The following is a 19,286-nucleotide window of genomic DNA, read 5'->3' as shown; positions in this document are numbered from 1 at the left end:
TAAAGGAGGAAGCTGGCTTCAACCCAGGAGTTCAAGACCAGCCTGGGCAATACAGCGAGACCCTATCTATTTTAAAAAATTAAGGCTTCCTTAGGGTTTTCAGGATACTTTTGAAACTAATTTATAGGTAATTTTTGTTGTTTATTTTTGAGATAAGGTCTTGCTCTGTCACCTAGCCTTGAGTGCAGTGGTGCGATAATAGCTCACTGCAGCCTTGAACTCCTGGACTCAAGCAGCCCTCTCACCTCAGCCCTTCAAGTAGCTGAGACTAAGGTACGCACCACCACGCCCAGCTAATTTTTTTAAAACAATATTTGTACAGATGGGGTCTCATTATGTTGCCCAGGATGGTCTCAAACTCCTGGGCTCATGCAGTTTTCCTGCTTTGGCCTCCCAAATTGCTGAGATTCCAGGCATGAGCCTGGAATCACGAGCCACTGCACCTGGCTAGTTTATAAGTAATTTAAATCCATTCTCAAATCCACTTCATGGGTAGCGTGGGTACCTTGTAACAGAAGCATTCACATTGGTGTCATTCATTTAACTTATCCATAAGCTGTATTTACCCACTACATTTTTGCTATTATTATTTTGAAGCTATCTATTAGGTCAATTAATAATAAGAAAAATTAAGGTTTTATTTTACCTTCATTTATTCTTAATCTAACATACTTCCCTTCTTTATGTAGCTCCAAGTTTCAGAAATATAACATTTACCTTCTCTCTGAATAACTTTAACACTTCTTACAATATGGGTCTACTGGCAACAAATTCCCTCAGTTTTTCTTTGTGTGGTTTTTGTTTGTCCAAGAAAGCCCTTAATTCTCCTTCATTTTATAAAAATTTCTATTTATTTTCTATTGTATATATTTCAGGCATACAACACAATGTTTTCATATATACAAATACAGTGAAATGATTTACTGTAGTCAAGCAAATGAACACACCATCACTTTACATAGTTACATTTTGTATGATAAGAGCACCTAAAATCTACTCTTAGCAAATTTTCAGCATACAAGGTTATTAAATGTAGTCCTCATATAGTCTGTTAGATATTTAGACTTGTTTTATATAACTATAAGTTTGTACCCTTTGACCAACGTCTCCCAATTTTCTCCCACCTCTCAGCCCCTGGTAACCACTGTTCTGCTTTTCGTTTCTATGTGTTTGACTTCTTTTAAGATTCCACCTATACATAAGATCATTTAGTATTTTTATTTCTGTGTCTGACTTATTTCATGTAGATAATGTCCTTCAGGTTCATCCATGTTGTGGCAAACAGCATATATCCTTCTCTTTTAAGGCTGAATAATATTCATATGTATGTATTTCTCACAATTTCTTTATCCACTCACCCACTGATGAGCCCTTAGGTTGTTTCTATATCTTGGCTGTGGTGAGTAATGCTGCAGTGAATATGGGAACACAGATCTGGCTACAAGATACTGGATTCATTTCCTTTGGGTGTACATGCACCAGAGGGATCACTGGGTCATATGGTGGTTCTATATTTGATTTTTATGAAGAACCTGTATGCTACTTCCCATAATGGCTATACCAATTTACATTCCCACCAACAGCATATAGGGGTTCCTTTTCCTCCAGACCCTCACCAACACTTACCTTCTGACTTATTTATTCCTTTCTTTAGTTTTAGAGACAGTTTCAGTCTGTCACCAGGGAGAGAGTGCAATGGTGTGATCATAGTTCACTCCAACCTTGAATTCCTGGGCTTAAGTGATCCTCTGGCCTCAGCTTCCTGAGTAGCTATGACTACAGGTATGTATCACCACATCTGGCTGATTATTATTTTTTATTTTTTGTAGAGATGGGGGTCCCACTATGTCACTCAGACTGGTTCTGATCTCCTGCCCTCAAGTAATCCTCCTGCCTTGGCATCCCAAAGTGTTGGGATTACAAGTGTGAGCCACCATGCCTGGTCATCTTGTCTTTTTGATAACAGCCATTCTGACAGGTATGAAGTGATACTTCATTGTGGTTTGATTTGCATTTCTCTGGTGATTAGTGATGTTGAACACCTTTTCATATACCTGTTAGCCATTTGTGTGTCGTCTTTGGGAAAATTATTCAGGTCCTTTGCCTGTTTTTTATTTTTTATTTTTTTGCTATTAAGTTGTGTGAGTTCCTTGTATATTTTGGATATTAAGCCCTTATCTAATACATGGTTTACAAATATTCTCTTCCAATCCATATGTTGCCTTTTCATTTTGTTGCTTATTTCCTTTGCTATGCAGAATCTCTTTTTTTGATGTGGTCCTACTTGTTTTGTTTTTGCTTTTGTTGCCTGAGCTTTTGGTGAGAAATCCAAAAATTCATTGCCAAGGCCAATCAATATCAAAGAGCTTTTCACCTTTGTTTTCTTCTAGGGGCTTTACAGTGTCAGTTCTTACATTTAGATCTTTAATTCATTTTGAGTTGATTTTTGTATATGGTGAGAGATAAAGTCTAATCTCATTCTTTTGCACATACAGTTGTTTCAACATCATTTATTGAAGAGATTGTCCTTCCCCATTGTGAGTTCTTGGCATCTTTGTTGAGAATCAATTGATTGTAAATATATAAATGTATTTCAAAGCTTACTATTCAGTTCAATATGTCTGGTTTTATGTCAGTACTATTCTGTTTTGATTACTACAGCTTTGTAATATGTTTTGAAGTCAGGTAGTGTGATGCCTCTAGCTTTGTTCTTTTTGCTTAAGATTCCTTTGGTTATTTGGGGTCTTTTGTGGTTCCATATGAATTTTAAGATTTTTTTCTATTTCTGTGAAGAATGTTATTGGAATTTTTATAGGAATTATATTGAATCTGTAGATCACTTTGGGTAGTATAATAATTTTCACAATGTTCTTCTAATTCATGAACCCAGGATATCTTTTTATTTCTGTAGTCTTTATTTCATCAATGTTATATAGTTTATGTACAGATCTTTCACTTCCTTGGGAAAATTTATTTTATGTATTTTGGGGGATAGCTATTGTAAATGGCTTGATTTCCTTTTTTGACAGTTTATTGTCAATATATAGAAATGCTGTTGATTTCTGCCGGGCACGGTGGCTCACGCCTGTAATCCCAGCACTTTGGGAGGCCAAGGTGGGTGGATCATGAGGTCGGGAATTCGAGACCAGCCTGACCAACATGATGAAACCGTGTCTCTACTGAAAATACAAAAGTTAACCGGGCATGGTGGTGCACACCTGTAATCCCACCTACTCGGGAGGCTGACACAGGAGAATCACTTGAACCCAGAAGGCAGAGGTTTCAGTGAGCCAAGATCACACCACTGCACTCCAGCCTGGGCAACAGAGCGAGACTCTATCTTAAAAAAAAAAAAAGAAAAAGAAATGCTGTTGATTTTTTTATGTGGTAGCCTACAAGTCTACTGAATTTATTTATTAGTTCTAGCCATTTTTAAGTGATGTCCCTAGGGTTTTCTACATATAGAATATGTCATCTACATACAGGGATAACTTAATTCTTCCTTGCCTATTTGTTTGTTTTGTTTGTTTGTTTTTTGAGAAAAGGTCTTGCTCTGTTGCCCAGGATGGAGTACAGTGGCGTAAGTTTGGCTCACTGCAACCTCTGCCTCCCAGGCTCAAGTGATCCTCCCACTTCAGCCTCCTGAGTAGCTGGAACTACAGGCATGTGCCACTATGCCCAGCTAGTTTTTAAAATTTTTTTGCAGAGACAGGGTTTCACCATATTGCCTAGGCTGGTCTCAAACTCCTGGACTCAAGTGATCTGCCCACTTCAGCCTCCCAAAGTGCTGAGATTGCAGGTGTGAGCCATCGCATCAGCATTCCTTTCCAATTTGGATGCCTTTTATTTCTTGTGCTTGTCTATTCTTGCTAATTCTTTCAGTACTATGTTAACTAGAAGTGGCAAGTGTGGATCCTTGCCTTGTATCGAGTCAAATCTTTTTCTGCATCTATGGAGATGATTTTGTATTTATTTCCCTTTTATTCTGTTGATGTTATGTATCACATTGATTGATTTGCACATGTTAGACTAACGTTGCATCCCAAGGATAAATCTTACTTTCTCCTTCACTTCTGAAGCATAATTTCACTGAATATAGATTTCTAGGGTGGCTTTTTTTTTTTTTAATTTTAACACTTTAAATAAATTTCACTACTCACTTGTTGTTTGCATGGTTTATGACAAGAATTATGATATAATACTTATCCTTGTTCCTCTACCAGTAGGGTGTCCCCCACCTGACAACCTTCCTGCACCTCTTCAGCTTCTTTCACGGTTTCCCTTTTTGTCTTTGGTTTTCTACAATTTGATTATGATGTATCTAGGTAAAGCGTTTTTGTTTTTTATTCTACTTAGTATTCCCTGATCTTCCTGGATCTGTAGTTTGGTATCTGACACTAATTGTGGGAAATTTGTAGCCATTATTACTTCAAATATTTCCTTTCTCTCTTTTCTTTTCTCTTCTTTTTTTTCTTTCTTGGTCTTTCTCTATTGCCCAGATTGGAGTGCAGTGGTACAAACATGGCTCACTGCAGCCTGGACCTCCTGGCTCAACTGACTCTCCCAGCTCAGCCTCCCAAGTAGCTGGGACCACAGGCACGTGCCATCATGACTGGCTATTTTTTTACTTTTCTTTTTGTAGAGATATGGTCTCAGGATGTTTCCCAGGTTGGTCTCAAACTCAAGCAATCCTCCTGCCTCCATCTCCCAAAACGTTGGGATTACAGGTGTGAGCAATGATACCTGGCCCTGTTCTGGCATTTTTCCTTCTCTTTTCTCGTGTTTCAGTTTGGGAAGTTTCTATTGAGATATTCTCTGTACGAATTCTCTTCTGAGATAATCTTAAGTTCAGAGATTCTTTCCTCAGCCACACCCAGGCTACAACTAAGTCCCTTAGAGGCATCCGGCATTTCTGTTATGGGGTTTTCATTTCTAGTGTTTCTTTTTAAAAATTAAAAAAAGTTTTTGTAAATTAATTTTTATTTCCTTTTTTTTGAGATAGAGTCTTGCTCTGTTGCCCAGGCTGGAGTGTAATGGTGCGATCTCGGCTCACTGCAACCTCTGCCTTCCAGGTTCAAGTGATTCTCCTGCCTCATCCTCCCAAGTAGCTGGGATTACAGAAACGCACCACCATGCCCAGCTAATTTTCGTATTTTTAGTAGAGATGGGGTTTCACTAGGTTGGCCAGGCTGGTCTTGAACCCCTGACCTCAGGTGGTCCACCCGCCTTGGCCTCCCAAAGTGCTGGGATTACAGGCGTGAGCCACTATGCCTGGCTATTTTTTTCTTTTTTAATAGAAACCACAAGGTCTCACTTTGTGGCCCAGGCTGGTCTCGAACTCCTGGGCTCAAGCTTCCCAAAGTGTTGTGATTACAGGTGTGCGCCACTGCAGCCAGCCTCTATTTATTTTATTCTCAGAGTTTCAATCTTTCTACTTATATTATCCATTGTTCTTTACATTGTTCGCTTTTTTCATTAGCATCCTTAGCACATTGATCATACTTATTTTAAGAGACTAGTCTGGTAATTTCGAAATTATTGCCATATCTGAATCTGGTTCTCCTGCTTTCTTTTCCTCTTTAGATTGTTTTCTGTTGCCCTCTAGCATGCCTTGTAAAGTTTTGTTGAAAACCAGACATGATGTATTGGGTAATAAGAACTTAGATATATTGGCTTTAGGGAGATGGTTGGTGTTTATCTCGCTAGGAGAATTATGCTGTGTTTACTATTTGCTGTAGCTGTAGATGTCTGAGGCTGCAGTTTCCTCTAGTGTTGCATTTGCCTCCTCTGGAAAGCCCTTCTGAAACAGTCTGAGCCTTGCAGGTCTCTCACTGTGATCCGCTGTTGCTGTACAGGAATCCTGCTGCCATGGAGGTGGGGAGGGGAATATTCCCCCGTCTTGTGATTAGGTCTCAGTGGTTCTGTGGTCTCTGCATTTGCTGTATGACCTCCGCACGTGCTGCTCACCTCCGCTCCCACTTAGATGTGACAGGGTGGCTAGAGAGGCTAGCGCTGGGTCATTGACCCTCCCTGGGTCAGGTCAGGCTTTCATCTAGACTCCCATGTGTGCTGGCCTTTGTTGCAGGGAAACTGGAGGAGAAAAGAATGCTCTGCTACATTTGCAAATGGTTGCTTTTCCTCTGCCCCTGCTGGAGGCATGAGATTTCCCTCCAATCTGCACAGCGAGGACCTGGTGGGGCTCCTGGAGATAAAACTCAAGAAAGTGTGGGAGCCCTCAAGGCTAGGGTTTTTAACTCTGACTGGTCCAGCCTCTGCCTCCAGCAGCTGGTTTATTTCAGTCTAGTTGTTCCTACTTGTTTTGGCTCCAGGCAGGCTTCTCCTCTTGGGCTTCTGCTCGTGGTGAGTTGTGAATTTTTGTATCAGCCTCTGTCTCTCCAGTTTTCAGGGCAGCAGTTTGCCCTGTGATCTACAAGGAGCTATTTGTATTTTAGTTTGTTCAGTTGTTTCCCTGTAAGTGTGGGAATGATGCCGCTGAGCTCTTCTTATGGCAGAGCAAAAATCAGAAGTCTAGGATGCCTTTTTACTGTGCCAGAGGTTCCCTCCCCATGACGGTCAACAGAGAAACCTAATTGCACTTCAGCATTTTCTCTGCACTGACCTTGCTTAGTTTCTCGATCTCTGTCCATTATCCTGCTTCTCCGACCCACTGAGAGCAACTTGTTCAGCAAGAAGGTGACAGTTAAAAGCTGTGGTCAGATGGCCGGGTGCGGTGGCTCATGCCTGTAATCCCAGCACTTTGGGAGGCCGAGGCGGGTGGATCACAAGGTCAGGAGATCGAGACCATTCTGGCTAACACAGTGAAACCCCGTTTCTACTAAAAATACAAAAAAATTAGCTGGGCGCTGTGGCGGTGCCTGTAGTCCCAGCTACTCAGGAGGCTGAGGCAGGAGAATGGCGTGAACCCCGGAGGCGGAGCTTGCAGTGAGCCGAGATCCGGCCACTGCACTCCAGCGTGGGCCACAGAGCAAGACTCTATCTTTAAAAAAAAAAAAAAAAAAAAAAAAAAAAGTTGTGGTCAGATGCAGTAAGTCTCTGGCTCTCCAGTGAGTGCTCAGGTTAGTAATAGATGACAGTTGGGCTCCAGCTTGTGCAGGGCTCACCCTTCCGAAAACAGCCTCGGGCCCAAGAAAGACCCAGCCAGTGCCAGTGCTGCCCAACCCATCTGCTGCTTCCCTGCTTCCCGGTTTCAGGGCTCCCCCAGGGCGCCTGCCGACCAGCTCTTTTCCAAGGCCACACTCCACAGGAGGACTGGAGAACATCTCAGGGAGGCAGCCGCAGCAGCCACTGCGTGGAGTCCCAGCAATGACATGGTTTTGGACCTTTTTCTACAAAATCTTTGAATTGTTACTGGGAAAGGAGGTGAGAGGTCCTCAGCCCGATGTGGACTGTGGCAGCCGGTACTCAGGGGTCCGCTGGCTAGAGAAGGAGCCCCCTAAGTCTCATCAGTGTGGAGGACCCCCTAAGCCTTGGCCCCTGACGACTGAATTCTGGGCTTTGGAAGCAGCACAATTCCCAGACACTGCACTGCCTGGAGCCAGGGTAGACAAAGATCCTGGGAAGGAAGAAGAAAGGAAGTGGAGTTGTTGGGAGGCCTGGCCCTGGCATACAGATTCCAAACCAGAGGCTTCCATCCTGGAGTTAGGGTGGAAGAGACCAGCATTATTAAACTTGCAACAATTATTTTAAATTACTTTTGAAAATACTTATTTTTTAACCTTTGGTAATAAGAAGAGTTACATTTGGAACACTTTCTATATCTGCTTTTATTTATTTAAAAACATTATTTTTATAGAGATGGGGTCTTGCTTTGTTGCCTAGGTTGGTTTTGAACTCCTGGCCTCCAGTGATCCTCCCACCTCAGCCTCCCAAAGTGTTGGGATTATAGCATGAGCCACTAAACCCAGCTTTGTATCAGTTTTTAGATGTTAGAAACTAGAGGCTTAATTCTGGAAAGCATATCTTGACAGTAGTTTAAATGTGAACATGTATTTTTAGAAACAAATTTTGGCTTATGTGAACACAGATTCATTGTAGTATCTGATGTTGTCACAGTCTTCAAGAGAAAAAGACAACCATTCACCATCCTTGGACATATGTGTTGAAACGCATGCTGCTGTGTGTGCAAATGAACCCACTTTTATACTTGTATTATTTTGCATTGACGGTCTATTTTGAATTTAAATAATCATGCTTTGATTCTTCATAAGTTTTTATGTTATGGAATTGTTTGCACTGATCATAAAATAAATATAAATAAAATAAAATATAAATAAAAATAAAAGAAATGTGTGAAATAAAAAAGTGGTCCAAAGAGGAGCTCATTTCTTTGGGAGGGGCTGGGGGTGGGGCGTAGGCTGGAGAGGGAGTCACCATGGCCCTGGGCATGGTGCTCACGGGAAGAGCGGATTCCCCGCCCTCCATGCGGATGGAGTTAGGAGTACTTGCCACTCTCCAAGCTGCCCCTAAAAGAATCACATGGAACTTTGGGGGATGCCTGCAAGAAGAGGAGCTTGGTATCTTGTTCTGATGGGCTGGACGACCTGCCCAGGGGAAGAGAAAACTGGGAGATGAAGCCCTTGGAGAGAGCCCGCCCAACCCTCCCCAGTGCCAGCTTGTGTTTCCCATGGGTCAGGTCACCTGGGAAGCAAGGCGTGTTGAGCCATCTGGCTGCCTCCTTCCCAGGCCGTCTGCCGGGTGGGGAGTGCATGGGCGTGTCCTGGCACAAATGGAGCGGAGCAGAGGCTAGGGGTTCAGCCAAAGCACAGCTGGAGGAACTGAGGAAAATGGGGGACTTGGGGAGGGTGTGGCCGCCTCATTTCCTTTTTAATTGCAAAGCGATACATGCTTCCTGTAAAAATTTATGTGTACCATAAAAATGTACAGCGCCATAGTACCCCATAGTACGAATAAACTGTCTGTTCCCCTGGTAGCAGGTGGATGGTTTTCAGCCTCTGCGTACATACTGACGAACTGAGTGTCTTATGTCTTTAGGTGCTAATGCAAACATTTCTGCAGAACAGATTCCCGGGAGTGGAATTGTTGGGTCAAAGGATGTTCACATTTATAAACTGGTAGATATTACAAAAATTGACCTCGAAGTAGCTGTACCAATTTATAAGCCCACCAAAAACGTGCAGGAATGCCCAGTTCCTGGGATCATTGTCGTCCCATTAAGATTCCCTGTGGGGCTGGGGATCACCTGACGCTTGGCTGAGGTCTTTCCCCCACTCTGCTGATGGCAGTAGCTGTTGCCAACACGCAGCACGGCTGGGGCTGCACAGTCCACGGAGCTGGTGGAGCCCCGCCCTTCTGAGCTGGGACCGGAGCCCCCGCGCCCAAACCGCCGCTGCAGACCCGGCCTCGCGCTCTACGGAGCCGGCAGGAGCCGCACCCAGGGGGGCGGGGCTAGAGCAGCCCGAACCGCACCTGCTCCGAGCGCTCCTGGGCTCCAGCGGGACGGCGGCCGCGCGTAGGGAGGGTCGGCCTCGGCCTTCCCGGGCGCCGCAGCTGCCCTCTTCCCTGCAGGACCCGGGCATCTCCGCAGCCTGCACCCTCGGGGGCCCCGAAGGACCCCTCCCTTCCCCGCTCTGTCCCCGCGGGCTCTGGGGCGTCTGCTCCGGTTACCCGGCCTCTCTCTGCTCCGATCTCGGGGTGGGTTTAGGGCCGAGCCCTGGGGGCCTTGAATGACCACAGGAGGCAGGCGGAGTCCTCGGTGGAAGGGGGAAGGTCCCCCCAGTAAAGGTCCCACTTTCAGGTCAGGCCGGGTCTTGAAGGCTGCGCTGCCAGTCCTGCGGACCTGAGTGGGGACTCGCGGTGCCTCCTCCAGGCCCGCCCGGGGCCATGCAGGGGCCAGTCGGCCTGTGCTTCCTCCGCTCTGAGGTCATGAAAGTCCTGGGACCAGGCAGAGCACAGGCCGGAGGACGACCAGAGCCAAGAGTGGAGGCAGGTGAGTGGACAGACGGCCGGCTGGAGAGAGCTGTAGAGACCTGCAGGCAGGGAGCAGTTGCAGTCAGGGAGGAGCTGCAGGCAGGGAGCAGCTGCAGGCAGGGAGGAGCTGCAGGCAGGGAGGAGCTGCAGGCAGGGAGGAGCTGCTTTCTCTGCTGAGAGCCTCGGAGACCTGCGGAGACACCGAATTACTTGCCTGTGGAGAGGAGTTAATCTCTCCAGGGCCTCCTATCTGCTTGGAGCTGAGCACTCCATGGGCAGCCAGCCTGCAGGGAGGAGCTACACTCCTCTGAGTTGTTGTAAAACTCAATAAAACTCTTCTTCGTCCTTGGCATGTCATGCTCTCCGTGGGATATCTTTTTACTTATTTGTGTCTTCGCTTTATTTCATTGTTTTAGAGTTGTCAGTGCACAGATATTTCACTTTCTTGGTTACATTTATTTTTAAGTATTTAATTTTTTAAATGATACTGCAAGTGGGGTTGTTTCCTTGGTGTCTTTTTCAGATAGTTTGTTGTTAATGTGTGGAAATGCTGCCGCTTTTTGTGTGTTGGTTTTTTATCCTGCAACTTTATTAAATTTATTGGTTTCAACAATTGTTATTGGAGTCTTTAAGGTTTTCTACATAGAGAATCATGCTCTCTGCAAATAGGGATAATTTAATTTTTCCCTTCTAACTTAAATGTTTTTATTTCTTTTTCTTTCCTGATTGCTCTTGCTAGTACTTTCAGTTCTGTGTTGAAGTGGTGAGAGGGGCATCCTTCCCTTGCACAGGATTTCAGAATAAAAGATTTCAGTTTTTCCCATTATGATATTAGCTGTAGGCTTTTCATGAATGGCCTTTCTATGTTTAGGAAGTTTTTGTCTATACCAATTTTGCTGAGAGCTTTTTTGAAAAAAATAATGAATGTTAAATTTTGTCGAATGGTTTTTATGAATCAATGGGGATAACCATGTGGTTTTTATCTTTCCTTCTGTTAATGTGGGGTATCATATGGATTATTTTGCCTATCCCAGGGATAATTTCCACTTGTTCATACGATGTTTTTGATGTGTTGTTGAATTTGGTTTGCTAGTATTTATTGAGAATTGTTGCATCTATGTTCATTGGAGATCTTGGCCTGTAGTTTTTTAAATAGTGTCTTTGTGTGGCTTTGGTATCAGAGTAATGCTGGCCTCATCAAGTCAGTTTGGAAATCCTAGCTCCACTTCAATTTTTTGGAAGAGCTTCAGAGATACTGGTATTAGTTCTCCTTTAAATGTTTTGTAGAATTCATCAGTGAAGCCATCAGTTTTTGAGCTTGTCTTTGGTAGGAGACTTTCTATTACTAATTCAATCTCCTTTTTTATACTTATTTTTATTTTCTTTGTTTTTCTTTTCTTTTCTTCTTTTTTGAGACAGAGTCTTGCTCTGTTGCCCAAGCTGGAGTGCAGTGGCACAATCTTGGCTATGCAACCTCTGCCTCCTGGCTTCAAGCAATTCTCATGCCTCGGCCTCCCAAGAAGCTGGGATTAAGGCATGTGCCCTGATACCCTGCTATTTTTTTGTATTTTTAGTAGAGATGAGGTTTCCCCATGTTGGTCAGGCTGGTCTTGAACTCCTGGTCTCAAGGGATCCACTCACCTTGGCTTCCCAAAGTGCTGGAATTACAGGCGTGAGCCACCATGCCCAGTCTATATTTTCTATTTCTTAATGAGTCATACTTGGTATGTTTCTAGGAATATATCCATTTCTTCTAGATTATCTGATTGGTTGCTGTACATAGTAGTTTTTTATGATCTTTTTTATTTCTGTGGTCTCAGTTTTAATGTTTCCTCTTTCATTTCTGTTTTTATTTGAGTCTTCTGTCTTTTTTATTGCTTAGGGAAAGGTTGTGAATTTTGCTTATCTTTTCAAAAAATCCAATTCTCAATTGTATTGATTTTTTTCTGCTGTTTTTCAAGTCTCAATTCCACTTATTTCTGCACTGATCTTTATTGTTTCTTTTATTCTGCTAACTTGGGGTTTCGTTTGTTCTTTCCCTAGTTGCTTGAACTGTAAAGTTAGGTTGCTTCTTGAGATTTTTCCATTTTCATATTGTGTTATATTTTCATTTTTATTTGTCCCAAGATATTTTCTATTTCCTCTGTGATTTTGTCTTTGGCTCATTGTTATTCAGGAGCAGGTCGTTGAATTTCCACATGTTTGTGCATTTTCCAAGATTTCTCCTGTTATTATTTTCTAGTTTCATACCATTGTGATTACAAGGGACACTTGATATAACTTCAGTCTTCTTAACTTATGTTGTGCTGTAACATAGACTCCTGCACAATGCTCCATGTGCTCCAGAAAAGAGTGCGTTCTGTTGCTATTGGATGAAATGTTCTGTATATATCCATTATGTCCATTTGGTTTAAAGGCCAATGTTTCCTTTTTGATTTTCTGTTGGATGTTCTATTCCTTGTTGAAAGTGAAATATTGGCTCATGCTGGTGGCTCACACCTGTAATTTCAACACTTTGGGAAGCCTAGGAGGGAGGATCCCTTGAGGCCAGGAGTTCAAGTTGACCAGCCTGCACAACGTATCTAGACCCCATCTCTACAAGACAAAAAAAAAAAATGCCAGGCATGGTGGTGGCACATGCCTGTAGTCCTAGCTACTTCAGAGGCTGGAGGCAGGAGGATTGCTTGAGCTCAGGAGTTCAAGGTTACAGTGAGCTATGATTATGTCACTGCACACCAGCCCAGGCAGCAGAGCAAAACCCTGTTTCTAGACAAAAATTTTTTTTTTTTTTTTTTTTTTTTTTTTTTTTTTTTTTTTTAATTTATTTATTATTATTAAACTTCAAGTGTATTAAAGTCATCTCCTACAATGCTTTTTAGTTTATCTCTACCTTTAAATTATTTTAAATTTGCTTTATATATTTAGTGCTCTAATTTTGGGTGCATATATATTTACAATTGTTATATCCTCTTAATGTATTGGAATATTATTATATAATGTCTTTCTTCATCTCTTTTTTACAGTTTTTGACCTAAAGACTATTTTGTCTGATGTAAGTATAGCTAACCCTGCTATCTTTGTGTATCCATGCACACGGAATATCTTTTTGCAAGGTGTATCTTTTTCTATTACTTTACTGTCTTATCAATTCTTTACTTTTAAAGTGAATTGTTTGTCAATCTCTTCTTTTTAATTGAAGTATTTAGTCCATTTGTATTTGTTATAGCTATCTCTCTGGTAAGATTTAAATCTAACATTTGCTTTTTGTTTTCCACATATCTGTACCCTTTTCAAAAAACACAGTTCCTCCTAGTTGCATCCTATTGGACTAATCAAAATTGTTTGGTATTTTATTTTATCACCTCTATTGATTTTTTCAGTATAAATCTTTGTTTTTTGCTATTTTATTTTGTTGTTTTTTTCTTAACTTTAGAATTCACACTATGCGGTCTCCATATACTGCAGTCTACCTGGATTTGTTGTAACAATTTACAGATGACATAGAAAATTGAAAATGTTACATATCTTTTTGTGGAAAGGTCCCAATTTCAGGCCAGGGAGGGCCTTGATGGCTGGGCTGCCAGTCCTGCAGACCTGAGTGGGGACTGATGGCTGGGCTGCCAGTCCTGCGGACCTGAGTGGGGACAGATGGCTGGGCTGCCAGTCCTGCGGACCTGAGTGGGGACTGATGGCTGGGCTGCCAGTCCTGCGGACCTGAGTGGGGACTGATGGCTGGGCTGCCAGTCCTGCGGACCTGAGTGGGGACTGATGGCTGGGCTGCCAGTCCTGCAGACCTGAGTGGGGACTTGTGGTACCTTTTCTGGACCCACCCATGCCACCCATGGAATCAGTCGGCATGCGCTTCCTCCCCTCTAAGGTCTGTAAAAGTCCCGGGACCAGCAAAATCAGCACCGCAGAGACCCCGTAACTGCCACCAATGAGCTTCCCATCCTCAGGCACGCTCAAGCAGCGGAAGCCTCCCAGGCAGGGTCAGCACTGGTGTATTCTGTAGACTGGACAGGGATACACACAAAAGTGTTGCATTCACCCTTTTCCTACTTTGAGGGTTAGCTGCATGGAAAACGTGAACGGTAGGGAGAAGGACATCCACCATGTGCTATTTGTATGCACTTGCCTGGGGCCACTTGCAGGAGGGAAACGTGGGTTTTTACTCTGCATGCTCCAGCCTTCTGGGCGGCCTCCCCTGGGGCCTTCATGGTTCACAAAATGTATACCTGAATGTCTCGGGTCTCTCTCAGTTTAAGGTATGCCCCCCTCCACCTTTTTTTTAAAGTCCCCAGCAGGTATTTATTTTCTCTTTTCAACATCCTGTTCTGCAGCTTGTCTCAGCTCTCCATAGGCTGAAGAGCCAGGTCCTGGCACAGGCCGTGCAGAGACTAGCAAAGGCTTTGAAGTTCTCCTCCTCGGTGATGATTTAGGCTTTCTCCTTCCCGTAGCCGTTCCTGATGGGCATGACTGGTCCTGTCAAGCTGGTGGCCAATTTCAGTTCTTCTGCTGAACCGTCTCCCTTTCTGGGGGCCAAGGCTTCCTGGGGAGAGGATGCGTGTGGTCCCGCGCACTGAACCGTCTCCCTTTCTGGGGGCCAAGGCTTCCTGGGGAGAGGACGCGTTTGGTCCCATGCACCTTCCTGGGGAGAGGACGCGTGTGGTCCCGCGCACCTTCCTGGGGAGAGGACGCGTTTGGTCCCGCGCACCTTCCTGGGGAGAGGACGCGTTTGGTCCCGCGCACCTTCCTGGGGAGAGGACGCGTGTGGTCCCGCGCACTGAACCGTCTCCCTTTCTGGGGGCCAAGGCTTCCTGGGGAGAGGACGCGTTTGGTCCCATGCACCTTCCTGGGGAGAGGACGCGTGTGGTCCCGCGCACCTTCCTGGGGAGAGGACGCGTTTGGTCCCGCGCACCTTCCTGGGGAGAGGACGCGTTTGGTCCCGCGCACCTTCCTGGGGAGAGGACGCGTGTGGTCCCGCGCACTGAACCGTCTCCCTTTCTGGGGGCCAAGGCTTCCTGGGGAGAGGAGGCGTTTGGTCCCGCGCACCTTTAGCTGCTGTACATTGGCCTGTGGGACTCAGTGGACTTGTGTTGTGTTGGATCCATGGAGATGCCAGTGGTTTGGCCCAGCTTCTTGTGAATGCCGGCTACCCTTAGCTCCTCCAGGCTTCAGACCCTGCCTACTTTGGTGTGATGCGTTAGCGTGAGGCACCTTACTGTGGGCTGGGTGGGCCCAGGCGCGGGGGTCGCGGTGATGGGATCTTTGGTTGGCTGGTTGAACCACATGGTTGTGTGCTGCTGCCAGCACTTGTGAGAGAGGGGTTTGAACTTCCTGCCATTCCAGCTGGGGCCTCTGGCTGCCCACAGCCCTCCTGCACAGGAAAACAGCCTTCCCATCATTGAAAGTGGGCGGATCAGATCCACTGATTATTTAAACACAGTTTAATGTTGTTTTTTATATTAGCTATATGTTTGCTTTTCTTATTTATCACATAAATACAGTCCTAAAGGAATGATAACTACAGATGGAGAGGAAACATATTTTTAATGTTATAACATATTTTTAATTATCACATCATAATCCTTTACCCCTTAATACGTAAGTGTGCATTTTCTTAAGAGCATTCTTCTACATCAAAATCAGGAAATTAACGTTTATCCAATAATAACCTTGTTAATGTTATCGCAAAAACATTCATGAGTAAGAACCCCAAATATTTACATGCTAATGCAAATGACTGTAGAAAATAAAACTTGCGTTTTCTGAATATCATGTGTTAATAAGGGGAGTAGCTTTCTCCCAACAGGTGACCGAGGATATTTTCATAAGCTTAAAATGTACTTATCTGACTTGATGGAGAAACAAATTAAAATCTCCCTGTAGAATTTCACAGACAGCAGTGTCTGGACCTGGCATCTCATGAGGGCTGGTCATGGGTGTCTCTTCGTGCTGTGGTCTGAATGTGTCCCTCTCCACCACGCCCTACACACATGTTGAAATCCCAACACCCAGTGCAATGTAGCAGGAGGTGGGACTTGTGGGAGGGGATTAGGTCATGAGGGTGGAGCCCTTACGATGGGATTAATGCACCTATCAAAACAGATCTGTCAGGGACTGGGTGGCTCACGCCTGTAATCCCAGTCCTTTGGGAGGCCGAGGCGGGCAGTTCATGAGGTCAAGAGATCGAGACCACCCTGGCCAACATGGTAAAACCCTGTCTCTACTAAAAATACAAAAATTAGCTGGGTGTGGTGGTGGGTGCCTGTAGTCCCAGCTACTCTGGAGGCTGAGGCAGGAGAATCGCTTGAACCCAGAAGGTGGAGGTTGCTGTGAGCTGAGATCATGCCACTGTACTCCAGCCTGGGGATAGAGTGAGACTCTGTCTCAAAAACAAAACAAAACAAAACAAAAAACCAAAAAAGAAACAGACCCTGCTGGGGGCGGGGTACGGTGGCTTATGCCTGTAATCTCAGTACTTCGGGACGCTGAGGTAGGTGGATCACTTGAGGCCAGGAGTTCAAGACCAGCCTGGGCAACATAGCAAGACCCTGTCTCAATTTAAAATCAAAAATATAAACAGACCCTGAAGAACTCTCTTGGTCTCTGCCATGTGAGGATACAAAGCAAAGTCAGCAGTTTGCAACCAAGAAAAGAACCCTCGCCAACCCTGACCATGCTGGCACCCTGATCCTGGACTTCCGGCCTCCAAAACGGTGAGAAATACATTTCTGTTGTTTACAAGCCACTCAGTGTATGGTATTTTGTTACAGCAGCCAGAGCTGACTAAGGCACTTCCCAAGTCTGTCCTCAGTGGTGTCACATCTTCAGCTTGAAGTCAATCATAGTGGGAGTGCTTGCACCAGGGAAATCGGCTCAATATTTTTTTTTTTCAGAAAGCCAGTTATTAAACATTTATCAGACACCACTGCATTTCTTTATCACTCTCTCTCTCTGTTCATATTACTATATGTTTTAATGAGCCATTTGAAAATAAGGTATAAACATCATAATCCTTTACCCCTTAATATGTAAGTGTGCATTTTCTTAAGAGCATTCTTTTACATCAAAATCAGGAAATTAACTTTTATCCAATATTATTTAATCCACACACCTCTTTCAAAATGCCCTTTTTTTCCCCTAATAATCTCCCTCTCTCTCTCTAGACTCAAGCAATCATTCCACCTCAGCCTCCGAAAGTGCTGGGATTACAGGCCTGAGCCAACTTGTCTGGCCCAGTGTTGTTTTTTTATAGATCCAGGATCCCATCCCGGGTCACCTATTGCATTTAGTTCTCCTGTTTCCTTTAGCGTGAAGTAGTTCCTTAGTGGTGTCCTGTCTTTCAGGACCTTGACATTTTTGAAGAGTACCCGTCAGTTTGTCTAGTGTTTCCTCCTGATTTATGCATTTTTGGGTGCAGGAATACCTCAAAAGTGATGCCGTTTGTATTCTCCACTGCATTGTATCAGGAAGAATGTGATGTAAACTGTTTTCCCATCTGGCGATGTTAACTTCTGTCATTTGGCTAAGGTGGCGTCTGCCAGCCTCCTCCACTGTAAAGTTAATTGGTACGTGTTTTGTACTTACGAGTTAAGAAGTAATATTTTGAGACTTCTATTGTAGGGCAGAGCTTTCTCTTCTCTCCGTGAATTTGTTTATGTATGTATGTATGTATATCAGTGGGGAAATACTTATGGATTCCTATTTTATTCAGGGGTTCAAAATCCATACTGACGTCAAAATCCATTTGACTTGGCTCTTCTGTCCAATCTACTTCCTTATTTTCTGGCATAGGATATTGTAGGCTCTTCTTGTATTTTCCCTGCCCTAGCCTTGGACTCAACCATTTCTCCAAGGAGACTTCATTCCTTTTGCTGAAAATAGTACTAAAAACTAAGTTCTGGGTCTAGGTGTGCCCATTGGTACTGGGGTGGTGTTGTTGCTAAGCCTTCAAACAAGACAGAGCTGGGAACGAGCTGCATGCACACACATCTATGTATCTGTCCACGTGTGTGCGTGCATTCCATCTCTCTACATACAGTAAAGCCCACGTGTTCACATTGATACCTCTCATTCCAGTCCACCTGAGACTTACTCTCATCCTCTGCTTTCCTTTCTGTATTTCCGTATTTCCCTTCACTGATACAGAAACCTGACTCTCAGCACACTTCATGAATTTTTTTATTTGCACATCCCCCTCTGGTGTATAACCAAACTCCTGAGCCTGTGGGGCGAAAGCTTATCCCCAGAGGTGTCCCTGCCCCATCCATTCCCATCCCGGTGCTGAAGGCCCTGGTAGAAATCTCAGTCCCCATGAAGAGGAAAAGAAAAGGAGAGGGAAAGAGGGAAGAAGGAGGAAAGACCAGTTAGAAAGCTTGGCTGCGGACTAGTCTCCCTTCCTCATTCTCCTTCTCAAGCAAGATGGGCAAGGAAAGCTCTGCCTGGAATAAGGGCAAGGGGAGGAGAGCATTACTTCTCTGAATTTTACTCTGAAACAATACCCTAGGAGATCGTCCAGCAGTTTCATTATAGTTCCTGTCAAATGAATGATTTTAAAGATGAGTATTTAAAAAAAAAACACAGCTTCTTCCCCTTTATTACAGAACTGATACATATATATTATTGAATGTTAAAAAATACAAAGAAGACATTTAAAAAATACAATTACCAACCATTTTCCCATCCAAAGGTAATCACTAAGCTTTTTGGTGTATCCTTCTCCCCGCCACCCAACTCTTTTAGTTTGCAAAATTTCAAACCCACAGCAAAGCTGCATTGATAGTAAATGAATATCTGTTGACTAGTCACCTAGATTCACCAAGTGTTGTCATTTTGCTACATTTGACTTGTCTCTATATTAATATGTTTTATATTTTTCCACTTAGTCACTGGAAATTCAGTGGCAGACACTGTGGTAATTTATATCTAAAAAACTTCAGTATGTTTGCTGAGAACAAGAATATTCTTCTACATAGCCATAATACAAATGCCTCACTCTGAAAATGAAGCCGGGCACAGTGGCCCATGCCTGTACACCCAGCATTTGGGGAGGCCCAGGTGGGAGGATTGCTTGAGTGAGGAGTTTGAGACCAGCCTGGGTAACAAAGTGAGACCCCGTCTCCATAACAAATTTAAAATTAGCTGGGCATGGTGTTGTGTGCGGAGGTGGGAGGATCACTTGAGCCCAGGAGGTTGAGGCTGCACCCCAGCCTGGCCGACAGAGAGACTATCTTGGGGGTAGGGGGTGCAGAACACTTCTCCAGTGATATCTTGTTCGTGTTTCATTTTCCCCAATTGTCAAACTAATGATGTCCTTGGTGCCATCATTGATGGTG

This window comes from Chlorocebus sabaeus, unplaced genomic scaffold, assembly GCF_047675955.1.
Source record: "Chlorocebus sabaeus isolate Y175 unplaced genomic scaffold, mChlSab1.0.hap1 unalloc_scaffold_95, whole genome shotgun sequence".
NCBI classification, from domain to species: domain Eukaryota; kingdom Metazoa; phylum Chordata; class Mammalia; order Primates; family Cercopithecidae; genus Chlorocebus; species Chlorocebus sabaeus.
This window is presented reverse-complemented; position numbering follows the sequence as displayed.